Source organism: Schistocerca americana, chromosome 1, assembly GCF_021461395.2.
Source record: "Schistocerca americana isolate TAMUIC-IGC-003095 chromosome 1, iqSchAmer2.1, whole genome shotgun sequence".
NCBI lineage: Eukaryota > Metazoa > Arthropoda > Insecta > Orthoptera > Acrididae > Schistocerca > Schistocerca americana.
The window spans coordinates 165,894,394-165,909,793 of NC_060119.1; positions in this window are offsets into that span (position 1 = coordinate 165,894,394).

A 15,400-nucleotide genomic window follows, 5' to 3' on the forward strand; every position below is an offset into this window, starting at 1 on the left:
GCCAAATACAAATTTTCATAAATTTAGTTTTTGAAAGTGGTTTCAGAAGGAAATTTCTGAAATTTTTCAACCCCTATTTCACTCCCTCAGGACGCTGAATTTCCAAAAACACGGAAAGACGTATTTTTTTATTTCTAACCATGAAGTCTAATTCATATTTTTATGGATGCAGCTTTGAAAATACTTTAGCGCTTCTTTTTCAAAATGTTTTCCGTCCTTTATTTCACCCCCTTAGGAGTGGGATTTTGAACAGTCTCTTTTTAAACGACGCTTATTGGAAGTCTCTGTCCTTGAGGGGTTTGCTCTGGGCGATGATGAGTCAGTGAATCAGTCTGGCCCTATTCCACCCCCTTAGGGACTGAATTTCCAAAAACAGTGAAGTTCCTATTTTCTCATTTCCAAATGAGAAGCTACATATCAATTTACAAAGATTTAGTTTGAAAAATGCTTTCGCAACGGAATATTTGCGTAGAACATTTCAGCCATTATTTCACCCCTTTAGCAATTGAATTTCCAAAAACAGAGAATGCGATCAAATGTTAAAATGTGTGTGAATTCCTAAGGGACCAAACTACCGAGGTCATCGGTTCTTAGTCTTAGAAACTACTTAAACTAACTTTTGCTATGAACGACACATAGACCCGAGGGAGGACTCGAACCTCCGGCGGGAGGGGCCGCGTAGTCCGTGACATGGCGCCTCGAACCACGCGGTTTTTTCTAACAGTTAAGCCAAATACCAGTTTTCATAGATTTAGCTACAAAAATGCTTGCATAATGGAACATTTGCATGAAAATTTTCATCCCCAATTTTACCCTCAAAGGGGTTGAATTCTCAAAAACAGTGAAACACTATTTTTCGAGTACAACGTGTTTTGCTGTGTACTGTGCAGAGCGACTTATTATTTTACGCCGTTATCGAGTTATGTTCTTATTGTTCTTAGATTATTAACATCTTTTTGTTGAGAACTGTGCAGGATGACAAATACACAGTCCAACACGTTAATAGTCTAAGATCATTGTAATCGATAATGGCGTGAAAGCCTAAACCTGAATTGTACACAATAAATATACAGCCAAATGGCAGTGTATGTTATCAAAACGTACTGTATGTCTGTGACCCAGCACCATCGATAACTTTTTATCTATTTGTTTATTTGTAACCGAGAAATCAAGTATCAATTTTTATAGACTTAGCTTTATTTCAGTGTTCTCTAATAAAGATTTATTTTCAAAAAAATTTTCGCCAACTACTTCACCCCCACAGAGTTAAATATCTAGAAATTCACAAACAACTATTGCTTCATTTCTGACTGAGAAACCAAATATCAATTTTCACAGGTCTACCTTCAAAACTGAATTAATATTTGCATACCTTCAAAATACGTTTCAGCCCCTATTTAACCCCCTTACGGATTTGGAATTTTGAAAACTCACTTCTTAAACGACGTCTACAAAATGAGACTGACATCATCTCCCGATTTCAAGTTTCTGTTATAAGCGGTTTGAACTGAGCGATCATGAATCAGTCAGACTGCCTTTTATATACACTGACTGAAAAAAAAAATCGCACACCAAGAAGGAGTTGTGCGACATATACGAAAGTTGGTAGGCGCGTTTCTACATTTGAAAGATGGTGTCATTTCATATTTCACACCAGTCGCATATGAGTGGCCGCTAGTAGCACCACTTGAAGATTTAAGCCAGATTTGCTTTAATCACACGCTGTAGCAGTCGTTGAGCATTAGTTACCTTCGAGATTGAACGTGGTGAGCTGAAGTTAGTCAAGACTGCCTTTAAGGCGACACAGACGCCATTATCAACGCATTAATGAGTTTCAACAAGGTCGTGTTATAGGGCTACTCGAAGTTGGATGTTCCTTCAGCGATATTGCAGAAAGACTTGGCAGTAATGTAGCCACTGCACATGATTGCTGACAGCGGTCATCACGACAATGTACGGTCGCAAGAAGACAGGGCTCCGGACGGCCATGGCGCTACCGAGGGAAGACCATCGTGTTCGGCGTGTGGCTCTGGACCGTCGTACTGCATCTGCAGCAGCGATGTGAGCAGCAGCTGGCATCACGGTGACACAACGAACTGTTACTAATCGGTTACTTGAAGGACAGCTCCAAGCCAGACGCCCTGTAGTGTGCACTCCACAGTTCCAAACCGCCACCATTTGTAACATCAGTGGTGTCACGCGATAGCTCTCTGGAGGGCAGGGTGGAGGCCTGTCATGTTTCCTGATGAACGCTAGTACTGCCTCGCTGCCAGTGATGGCCGGTTTTTGTTGGAAAGAGGCCAGTTGAAAGCCTTCAACCAGCTTGTCTGCGTGCTAGTGACATTGGAATTACACCTTAAGTTATGGTCTGGGATGCGACTTTGTATGAAAGGTAGAGCACTCTCTTGGTCATCACCCCCATCCTGCCAGAAAATTAGTACATCTGGTGATTCAACCTATTGTGGCGCCATTGATGAACAACATTCCGGAGGGTGTTTTCCAACAGGATAACGTTTGTATAAATACCGCTGCTGTAACCCAACATTCTCCATAGAGTGTCGACAGGTTGCCCTGGTCTGCTCGATCACAAGACCTCTCCAATCGAGCACATATGGGACATTATCGGACCACAACTACAGCGTCATCCACAAACAGCGTTAACCACCGTCACTCTATTTACCTACCTCGTGCTACAGGCATGGAACTGCATCCCACAAACTGACATCCGACAATTGTACAACAGAATGTATGCACGTTTGCATGCTTGCATTCAACATTCTCGCGATTACACCAGTTATTAGTGTACCAGCGTCCCACATCTGCAATAGCTTATATCGCGCTTACATTAAAATGTGATTGTGCGATGTTAGCCACTTAAATATACCTGGACAAACGTAATCCCGAAATTTGATTATTCTTCATTAATTATGTTTTGGTAGTATGATTTTTTGCGTCAGTGCACATACAATGAGGTGAAGAACGTCATTGGATACCTCCTAACATTTTGTCGGACCTCCTTTCGCCCGGTGTATTGCAACAATTCAACGTGCATGGACTCAATAAGTCGTTTCAAGTCCCTGCAGAAATAATGAGCAATGATGCCTCTATAGCCATCCATAACGGCCGATGCAGGATTTTGTGCACGAACTGACGTCTTGAGGAAGCGGAAGCATTGTAACAAGTAAGACTAAGAAGTATAGAGAAATTTAATAATTTTTTCTTATTGATAAATGTGTAGATAATTATTCGACTCTCATACCAAAGATTCATTTGAAAAGTATTTAACATTGACGGACAAAAGAAGATTTACGCTCTTCGTTTATTAGTTTTAGTAATAGTTACCTTTCGATATTCTCATGTCCTGGTGAGAAGACTTACAAACGAAGTGCTGTGTAATTTCTAGTGAAATTGTGCTGAATAATGAAAACAGTTTCTGTAACAATACGATTTTCTCGTTTACCATTCCAATAACTGTGGAAGGTTATTATTATTTTAATTTTGTATGGAGAATTTAGATGGAGGCGACGACCTTGACGACGGCGTTGCTCAACAATAGAGGTACGTGAATGTGTTCATCTCTTTCCCTTCGTGCCCGCCAATGTCAATTTCAATATTTATGTCATATTTGCCGCAACATTCAGAACCTGCAATCTTTCTTTTCATTTAATTACGAGGTCGATTAATTTCTTTCTTAGACGAATAAATGCATTTAACCACAAGTCTTTACACCCAAGCCACGGGAAATGATAGTACTATCCCGATCGCACATTCGCATACAATTGAGTGTGTACCAACGTAACCATACTTCTGACCCATTTGTTTTGCATTATTAATTCTTATTTTGAACCACTCACTCGCGAATGTACACTACTGGCCATAAAAATTGCTACACCAAGAAGAAATGCAGATGATAAACGGGTATTCATTGGACAAATATATTATACTAGAACCGACATGTGATTAATTTTTCACGCAATTTGGGTGCCTGGATCCTGAGAAATCAGTACCCAGAACAACCACCTCTGGCCGTAACAACGGCCTTGATACGCCTGGGCGTTGAGTCAAACAGAGCTTGGATGGCGTGTACAGGTACAGCTGCCCATGCAGCTTCAACACGATACCACAGTTCATCAAGAGTAGCGACTGGCGTATTGTGATGAGCCAGATGCTCGGCCGCCATTGACCAGACGTTTTCAATTGGTGAGAGATCTGGAGAATGTGCTGGCCAGGGCAGCAGTCGAACATTTTCTGTATACAGAAAGGCCCGTACAGGACCTGCAACATGCGGTCATGCGTTATCCCACTGAAAGTTAGGGTTTCGCAGGGATCATATGAAGGGTAGAGCCACGGGTCGTAACACATCTGAAATGTAAAGTTCACCGTTCAAAGTGCCGTCAATGCGAACAAGAGGTGACCGAGACGTGTAACCAGTGGCACCCTATACCAACACGCCGGGTGATACGCCAGTATGACAATTACGAATACACGCTTCCAATGTGCGTTCACCGCGATGTCGCCAAACACGGATGCGACCATCATGATGCTGTAAACAGAACCTGGGTTCATTCGAAAAATGACGTTTTGCCATTCGTGCACCCAGGTTCGTCGTTGAGTACACCATCGCAGGCGCTCCTGTCTGTGATGCAGCGTCAAGGGTAACCGCAGCCGTGGTCTCCGAGCTGATAGTCCATGCAGCTGCAAACGTCGTCGAACTGTTGGTGCAGATGGTTGTTGTCTTGCAAACGTCCACATCTGTTGACTCAGGGATTGAGACGTGGCTGCGCGATCCGTTACAGCCATGCGGATAAGATGCCTGTCATCTCAACTGCTAGTGATACGAGGCCGTTGGGATCCAGCACGGAGTTCCGTATTACCCTCCTGAACCCACCGACTCCATATTCCGCTAACAGTCATTGGATCTCGACCAGCGCGAGCAGCAATGTCGCGATACGATAAACCGCAATCGCGATAGGCTACATTCCGACGTTTATCGAAGTCGGAAACGTGATGGTAATCGTATCTCCTCCTTACACGAGGCGTCATAACAACGTTTCACCAGTCAACGCCGGTCAACTGCTGTTTGTGTATGAGAAATCGGTTGGAAACTTTCCTCATGTCAGCACGTTGTAGGTGTCATCATCAGCGCCAAGCTTGTGTGAATGCTCTGAAAAGCTAATCTTTTGCATATCACAGCATCTTCTTCCTGTCGGTTAAATTTCGCGTCTTTGGCACGTCATCTTCATGGTGTGGCAATTTTAATGGCCAGTAGTGTACGTGCACTCTTCTTTTGTGTAGAACAGTCGGGTGTATTCCTTAATAACGTTACTTATAATATTCAGTGAATTAGTTTCCACAGTTGACCTTTGCTCCTGTCGCAACGGCGCTTCATGCGAAATATTTAATACGCGACATTCATACTAACTCACATTACGACACCGGCTGACTAAGCTCCTAACCATTTAACAGGGCTGTTACAGAAGGTCGCGCTCAGGATCGCTGTTGGGTAGGAGTCTCGGTGCTCGGTTCCTATTTGAGGTAGTAAGCTTAGGTAAAAGTTTTTGGTGTAGCCCGGAACAGCAGCCATTTGTGTAGCCATTCGAACAACCCACACGTTTACTGTGCCAAAGTGCATAATTTTTCTTTGCAGTATTTAATCAAGTAACGGAATCGAACTAAAATACACAGAAGAGCCAAAGAAACCGATACAGCTGCCTAATATCGTATAGGACCCAGCGAGCACGCGGAAGTGCACGACCAGGCGTGGACTCCATCAATGTGTGAAGTGGTTCTGCAGGGAACTAAAACCACAAATGCTGCAGGGCTGTCCATAAATCCGCAAGATTTCGAGGGCGTGGATACCTCTTCTGAAAAGCACGTTGCAAGGCTTCCCAGATATTCTCAATAATGCTGATGCATGAGAAGTTTAGTGGCCATCGAAAGTGTTTAAACTCATAAGAGCGTTCCTGGAGCCACTCTGTAGCAGTTCTGGACGTGTGGGGTGTCGCATTGTCCTGCTGGGAATGCTCAAATCCGTCGGAATGCACAATTGGCATGAATGGATGCAGGTGATCAGACAGGATGCTTACATACGTGTCACCTGCCAGAGTCGTATCTTAACGTACCAGGGATCCCATATTACTCCAGCTGTATACGCTCCACCCCATTGCAGAGCCTTCTCAGGCTTGAACAGTCCCTTGTTGGTATGCAGAATCCATGGATTCATGAGGTTGTCTCCATACCCGCTCGATACAGTCTGAAACGAGACTCCACCAGGCAACATGTTTCCAGTCATCAACAGTCCAATGTCAGTGTTGACGAGCCCAGGTGAAGTGTAAAGCTTTGTGTCGTGCAGTCATCAAGGGTAAACGACTTGGCCTTCGACTCCGAAAGCCCATATCAATGTTGTTTCGTTGAATGGTTCGCACGCTGACACCTGTTGATCCCCAAGCACTGAAATCTGCAGCAATTTGCGGAAGGACTACACTTCTGTCACGTTGAACTATTCTCTTCAGTAGTCGTTGAGCCGTTCTTGCAGGGTCTTTTCCCGGCCGCATTGATATCAGAGTTTTGATGTTTTACCGGTTTCCTGATATTCACGGTATACTCGTGAAATGGTAGTACGGGAGAATCCCCACTTCATCGCTTCTTCGAAGATGCTGTGTCCCTTCACCCGTGCACCGACTATAACGCCACGTTTAAACACACTTAGATCTTGATAACCTGCCATTGTAGCAGCAGTAACCGATCTAACAACTGCGCTGGACACTTGTTGTCTTATAGAGGCCTTCCCAACGGTAGGGCCGTATTCTACTTGTTTACATATCTCTGTATACACATGCCCATACCAGCTTCTTTGGCGCTTCAGTGTATATAGCTACAAACTGTTATAGAGGGTGAACTCCTACTCACCGGCTTCATTCTGGAGGTTGCCCAGGGACATTTTCAAGGTGCTTGGGCATGACTTATCCGTGGATTCCCGTCCATTGTTAGAGAGTAGTAATACAGGGTGAGTCAAGAGGAAAGGTAAATACCTTGAAGGTATGACATAGTGATTCTGAACAAAAAACTATTCCGAATGATTTCCGAGATAGAACACATTTAATGTACAACGTTATTTATTTCCTGTATTATTCAAAAACTGTCATTGTTTACAACATAGAGTTGAGGAAGTTGAGACGAATAATTTGATACACGACACTTGTGGTCTTTCAAGTCGGGAAACTACCTCAAACTAACTTACAAAACCGACTTAAATTACAGCGAGTGCGTAATTTTTATGATATTTAAGGTAGACTGGCTATGTACTGTGACACGTTTCCGCTGGAGGCTGCGGTTCTCGAGTTATTTGAGAACATCGCACAGAAGTCATATTAGATGTGTTCTATTTCGCATACCGTTCGGAATATGGCATATGACCATATCAAGCTTTTTGTTCTAAATCACTAATACTGTCATCCCCCAAATCAGGTACAATCACACTGTCTGATCAAGAGTAGCTGGACGCCCCTACGTAATGTGGAAATGACAATCCGGTAAGACGTCAGATCTCCGATATCGCTGCGGTCTGTAATATCCACGACACTATGTTATAGCCACAAGATGTTAAAATGAACTAAGTGTACAAACTTCAACAAATATTATCGATACTACGTATGCTCATGAACAACGACAATTATAATTATCTTTTTTTTTTGTTATGTGTGATAATTGTGGTCCAGTTGTTCTTCCTGTGCTAAGGGATGAACTGTGCGGACGTGAGACGTGTGGAGGTCTGTGAAGAGGAAAAACCCGTGACTGTATACATATTGTTAATTATTACTTGAAAAAAATAGAGTCGCTATTGTCTAGACGTGGATTTGTATTTATTTCAATTGTAATCCAATCTAATTAATAATCAAAATATCCACGGGTGTACTGCCGGTCTACAGTGTTCAACGGGCACAATATTTCGGCGATCATACATGTCGCCATCAACAGGTGAACCGACGGACTGAGCTCCTGTGAACGTGCCGGCACGGAGATTTTGATTATCAAATACGCCGGGAGAAACGCAAGAATCAATCTAATTAATGTTTTTAAGTGTTAATTTTCAACTCCGCAATTAGGAGAGCAGCCATTAGCGCTAGTAACTTACAGCGGAGTTTACTAGTGGCTGGTATGAAATATATGTCGGTATTTATCATTGAAAATGATTTTAAATGCTAAAGAATAGAGGCAAAAGGCTTAAAGAGTTTTATCTAAATATATTACCTTGATATAATAGGAATGGAAAATAACAATAGACAAATTGACTATCGTCTATCTGCCGCCATCTTAGCAAAAATATCTCCGCGGCAGTTTTGAATCGAGAATTTTAACAAACATAAACGTTGTTAGATATAAATGAATGGAAATAAATGTGCACCGGTGGTCCCGAATCTACTTTAAAAGACAGAATTCAACTCAGATTGAATCTTTACAAACAGTGCTCACAGCACATTACGTAATATCAATTTCTTATTTGCTGATGTATGAAGCCTAATTATTTCGGACGATTTACATGAAATATTTCAATAGGAGACACACGTCAGTGTTGTGCGCGGGTAGTATTTTGTGACTAAATGTTCCTTTTGCTAGAGAAAAGTGCTTCCATCTTAAGTAACAGTTGTGTAAAATCTGATAAATGATTGCAATTTAGTGGCACTCACATGACTTTACAGACAAGATTTCTACACAACGTCAAGTGGAGATTTCTTTAGCAGAGTGGCAAATATTAGCCGGGATAATCATTTTTGAGATCAAACGAATTGTTACGCTGGCAATAGGTAACTGGTTTTATATATATTTTTTTTATCTACCTGAAATATCATGTATAAGTAATTAAAGTCACAAAATACTATAAACCGGTTCCGCCACAGGTCAGAAAAAGGTCTTGTAAGAATGGGACCAACGACGACTGAAGAAAATCGTTCAAAGTGACAGAAGTGCAACCCTTCCGCAAATTGCTGCAGGTGTCAATGTTGGGCCATCAACAAGTGTCAGCGTGTGAACCATTCAACGAAACATCATCGATATGGGCCTACTCGTGTACCCTTGATGACTGCACAACACAAAGATTTTACCCCTGGCCTGGGCCCGTCAACACCGACATTAGACTGTTGATGACTGGAAACGTGTTACCTGATCGGGCGAGTCTCGTTTCAGATTGTATCGAGCGGATTAAAGTGTACTGGTATGGAGAGAAATTGATGAATCCATGGACCCTGCATGTCAGCAGGGGACTGTTCAATCGTGGAGGCTTACTGTAATGATGTGGGGCGTGTGCAGTTGGAGTTATATGGGACCCCTGACATGTCTTCATACGACTCTCACAGGTGACACGTGTGTAAGAATCCTGTCCGATCACGTGCATCCATTCACGTCCATTTTGCATTCCGACGGACTTGCGCAACCCCAACGGGACAATGCGACGCCCCAATCGTTCAGAATCGCTACAGAGTGGCTCCAGGGACACTCTTCTTTGTTTAAACACTTACGCTGGCCACCAAACTTGTCATTATTGAGCCTACCTGGGATGCCTTTCAACGTGGTGTTCAGAAGAGATCTCCACCCCCTCGTACTCTTATGGATTTATGGACAGCCCTGCAGGATGCATCGTATAATTTCCCTCCAGCTCCACTTCAGACATTAGTCGAGTCCATGACACATCGTGTTGCGCCACTTCCGCATGCTTGCGGGGGCCCTACACGGTATTAGGTAGGTGTACCAGTTTCCTTGGCTCTTCAGTGTATGTCGAGAGAGCTGGTGAGCATGTTAAGCGCTCTCGCAGACCACGATCCGTTCCCGAGCATAACGGGGCTTTTTCGGCCACGTTCTCGACAGAAACATCTTGTTATACCTTTCAGATTGAAAGTAAAGTCCATGTTTTACAATGCGCCGGTGCGGGCACCATATTTTACACGCGTCTCCTCCCGGGAAACCGGTGCAAGCCACGCTATGCCCGCGCTCCGCGCTGCCCACGCGGTCCGAGTCGGCTCGTAATTCTCCAGAATACGGCACTTAATCGGGATGCGAGATGGGACCGTGGCACGCGACCACAAGGCGTCGTCCCTGCGGACCTCGCAGCGCGACGTTTGGTGCACCGCCCTTTGTAGAAACCTTCGGTCCGTGTCGCTTCGCGGGCTGCCCGGCCGTCAAGCCACCGCACGCTCTCCGCGATGTCGACAGCGATGTGCGAAACGTGGCTTCCAGCGACTGCATTCACATTAGCCGATACCCGAGGCCTACCACCGCCCCCCCAGATATTACCTGTCAAGCCAGGGCTCGTACGTTTGTCATCTGGCAGCGTTTATCTCCTGGCGGCGCTGCGACGGAAAGATTGAATTTCCCGACTATCTCGTCTGTCAGGTAAGCGGAGAGAAGCGGTGAAACATTATTTGGTCACACGCAGCAGTGGAAGGCAGATTGCTTCAAGTGTGGGGGTCTCTCTCAGATACAGAGGCCGGCGGAACACCTGGTGATCCCCATGCGATACAGTGGGCAGTAATCTCTCATTCCGTCGTAATTTATAGCTTACCTGCCGAATATCGTTTGTGCTGTTCCTTGCGACCGACTGTCTTTATCTATTACGGTCTAGATCGGGACTCTGAAGGCAGTTGAAACCAGTTCACTGCTCTACGGTCGAATTTCAGTGTCCAACGGACACAACTTTATATGAAGCAAACATGTTGCTATCTAAAGTAAATTATGTTTAAGAACCACCAAGAGCTAGTAATGGTTTGAACGTTTATTCAGTACGTTTCAAGCTGCTCATCAGAACAAGCTGATACAAAATTATTTATGTCAGCATCTATAGCATCCATCGCTCACAGTGGCGTCAAAGAAAATTAAATAATTATCTCCTCTCATAGGAGGATAGAACCGGAATATAGTGTGCTAAGATTATATAGCTACGTTAATGAATTTTATTGTTGGTTTTATTAATGTATATTACTATTTATGACAGTTTCAGTGACACAGAGCGGCTTCATTTCGGCTTTTGACGCCGAAAATCAACTCTTCTTTGTCAGGGACTTTTCAGTCAAATATGACAAGGCAGTGGATGTATATGAAAGAGTGTCATTGGTGAGATACATATTGGTCTTTCACGTTCGATACTAAAGAAAGTTATGATCTTTGCGATAGCTATTTATCAATTATTTGACAGTGACTAAACAAAGTTTTTCACATTTCTCATCCTGTTCTTCTTCACTGTTGTACAGTTAGTCATAAAATTGTTCACAAACTAAATTAACTATTTACCAGCTAGAGCAATAGGCCTATCCTCCAGTACTGCTACTGGCTGGCGTGATAAGTTACATGCCATAAGGTATACAACAATACAACAGCAAACTTACTAACAGCAGTAATAATATTAATAAAATTATTATTATTATTAATTTGCTAATCGTCCAGTTCGCCGTGATTATCTTTACCCTTATTTAGTATTCTGATACGTCTTCATTTATCGTCACGTCAAGTTGATTTCTCAATAAATTACTGTGTGTTAAGGTGATTAGTCCTTTCCGCACTTAAGGCACCTCTCATTTCAGAACGTTGCAAAAATTGTGGCGATTCTTCTGAAGAAGTCTCAGACGTTAACGTCTTCTGTTCCATTGTCGATTTTGTCAAGATATTTTTTTGACTAGCCGGGAAATGACTCACTGTCCTTTTTTAACTCAAAGTTATTGAAAGACACTTCCGTCTGTCCGTGTTGTATGACCGGGAAAGGATATTCTGCACTTGAGCGCTTCATCTACGGTTTTCCATCCTTTTCTTTTCACAAACGTACTTTCCAATTTTGTTGTACTTTCTCTCCTTTCCTTATAGATCATCAAACAAACGTTTTTCAGAAATAATAAGAGGAGAAAATGCCACAAGAGTATTTACAAAGAACCTTTTATTTCCCTGGCAGTTTGGAATGCCATTTCCATTCTCCTTCTAGTTGGTTATAAACCCTCTAAATATTGCTTATTTAACAATGTATTTAAATGATGAACTCTCTTTTCAGTGTTTCTTTTCTAAATACATAACACACCTGTTTCAAATGTATCAAAATGAGGGTTGCATTGTTCCTATCCACCGTTTGGTCACATAGATAGTCACGACGACCCACACGCGTCTGGCAGGTGTTAGCGTTTGAAATTCCTGACCACAACAAACAGTTCCAATGTAATTCATTTTTAAACTTGGTTATCAAACAAACTAATATTTTATTGCATCCATGTTTGGCGCGAACCCATGTTTCGAAGATACATGCGTTTATCATCAGATATACACTAACAGAAAAACATTACACCATTTTAGAGGTTTCCAAGTCACTCGAGATTTTCTGTTGCCACAGTGCATAAGGAGCACATCAAATTATTACATTTACAAACCAATAGCACAAGTAGTCCTGAGGTACCAAATTATCGACTAATGCTGAAACACCCATGCCGGCCGGAGTGGCCGAGCGGTTAAAGGCACTACAGTCTGGAACCGCACGACCACTACAGTCGCAGGTTCGAATCCTGCCTCGGGCATGGATGTGTGTGATGTCCTTAGGTTAGTTAGGTTTAAGTAGTTCTAGGGGACTTATGACCACAGCAGTTGAGTCCCATAGTGCTCAGAGCCATTTGAACCATTTTTTTTGAAACACCCATATTAGTAATTGTGTAGCCTCCACTGGTAGCAATACAGGCGCCTATTCTGGCGTCCAGTCGATCGTACAGTTGGCAGATACTGTCCTGGGGTACATTATTCCACGCCTGGTAGACCTGTTCACGTAGTCCTGTAAGCGTTGTTGATTGACGAGTTGCACGTGTCACTAGATCGTCCCATCCTGTACCGCACGTACTCGATTGGAGACAAGTCCTGAGAGCGCGCTGGCCAGGGAAGTTGCTGCACGCCTTGCAGAGTACGTTCAGTTACACGGGCGGTGTGTGGGTGAGCATTGTCCTGTTGGAACAAAACATCACCTTTCTGTTGCAAGAAAAGCGAAAGATCGGCTCTGACAACATTGTGCTCGCACGGAGCTCTGGTTAACGTCCCCTCCAGAAACAGCAAAGGTGAACAGGGTTTGTAGCTTACGGTAGTCCAGACCCCAAGGCCTGGAGTGGGCCTCATGTGTCATGAACGAATGCGCTGTACATATCAGCTCTCTCCAGGTCTACGTCGTTCGCGCAAACGACTATCGCTTGCGTGCAAGCAGAAGCTGCTTTCATCGTTGAAGACCGCAGCGCTCCATTCTATTTTCCAAGGAGGACGAGGAAGGGGAGAAGGAGGGGATTAGTGTTTAACGTCCCGTGAACAATGATGTCATTAGAGACGAAGAGCAAGTTCGGATTAACGAAGAATGGAGGAGGAAAGTGGCAATGCCCTTTCGAAGGAATCATCCCGGCATTTGCATTGCGATGCTGTGGCATGAGTGGAAGACGGGCTAGAAGTGTGCTTGCTTGTAGTCCCACCAGTTCGCAACAGTTCGCGTTGAGACGTCTGGACTCACAAGGCATCTTATGAATGCTGTTGTATTTCTACGATCAGCCACTGCTGCACTGAATGTTCACGTGACCACCGTTGCACAACCAACGAAGCATGTCTAATTTGTGTGGCAATTTCAAACGACCATCCTGCCAATCGAAAGGCCACAATTTGACCCGTTTCAGTCTCGCTCTGTTTACTGTAGGAAGCACGAGTGCGTCTCCTTGACATGGTTGCTGAAACGCCCGCTAAGTCACGCCGGGCTAGCAGATAATTAGGATTGTGGAAAGGGCCAAGGGAGTTGCAGTCGGATTCATTTCACAATTGTAATTTATTATGATTTAGTTCACAAATGCACTTTTGAAAGAATTAAATTTGCTTCATAGCTGAAGGCTTCCAAACAGATGCTTTAGAAAAAGTTCAGTTTTGGAAAGACATGACACACAGTTAAATTTACGAATAAGATAAATCTTATCAATATATGAGATGAGGATGCGGGGTGGCTGAAGGCCGCCGGATCAAATCTTCAGAATTCCAGATATACTATGATGATTACAGAAGGCATAAGGCCACAATGTTTTAAGATGCTAACATGGCTGATGGCCCACAAGGTGCACAGAAAGATATAAACAAACGCAATAAGATTGCTGAGGGCTGCAAAGTTAAATTCTGTAAATTAAGGAAATATATATTGCTACAATCGGTAAAACAATACATTAAGTTTAAAAATTTCCTTCTCGCAAGACCAACGGCGGAAGGCCCACAATAACTTGTAAAACCTTTCAGAGGATATTATAATAACTTTTCAAGAGCAGAAGGCGATAATGTTTGGACTTGAAGGAAACTCTGAGAACATGTTTCCAGGCCTGAAGGCCCACAACTAACTTTGCCAAATTAAAAATATAAAATACAGTTAAATTTCAACAACATTAAAACTGCCAAAAGGATAATTAAGAGAACGGCACTCAAGAGTCTCCAGGGGATCGGTGTGCCCTCCTTCACTTAGGCGATGCAGGTGGTGAGTCCAACTACACTTAATTCGTGCGAACCCAACCAAGGGACAGTCACGGACTGACCGACCAACTGCTTGCATGCCATGACAGAGTACACAAGAATTCAAGGTCCCCAAAAAATTTACAAATATCACTATCCCCAAACAAACACGTATGTGAACTGAGCTGGAAAAACTACACACCATGTTGAGCAGCAACAACAGGGGAGGAAAACACACTGCCTAAAAACTACATTAGCGACCAGGGCAGGTAACCAGAACACTAACGTCCACAAGGCAGAAAATTCCGCTGGTGCACTTAACTATGGATAAATTAATTTGATCAATTCCACCTGCCGGCGGCTATCTCTAACACTTCACTCGTTGTAGCTCAGAGAAAACCTCCACAACAGCAACGCCGGAGGGTGGCCGGTGTGGCCGAGCGGTTCTAGGCGCTTCAGTCTGGAACCGTGCGACCGCTACGGCCGCAGGTTCGAATCCAGTCTCGGGCATGGATGTGTGTGATGTCCTTAGGTTAGTTAGGTTTATGTAGTTCTAAGTTCTAGGGGACTGATGACCTCAGATGATAAGTCCCATAGTGCTCAGAGCCATTTTGAAGCAACGCCGGAACCAACAACGTAATGCTCAAAACCACTCAACCTTCACGTCCTGGGTCGGTGAACCACGAAGCTCGTAGCGATCGCACAGCTCCACACACGCTCCGACACTGCGCAGGGACCACCAGCAGCCACAGCCGACTGCACCGCGGGGAGATAACTTCCCTGGTCTGCAGCAACCGACAACATTTAAAATAGTCGTCAGTGGAACTAGCACCAACTACACATACAACCTGACAAACACTTGCACGAAGACCTGAACGATACTCAGCAGTAGCTAAGCATGCTTGAAGGCAAATCGGGAGTCGATGCA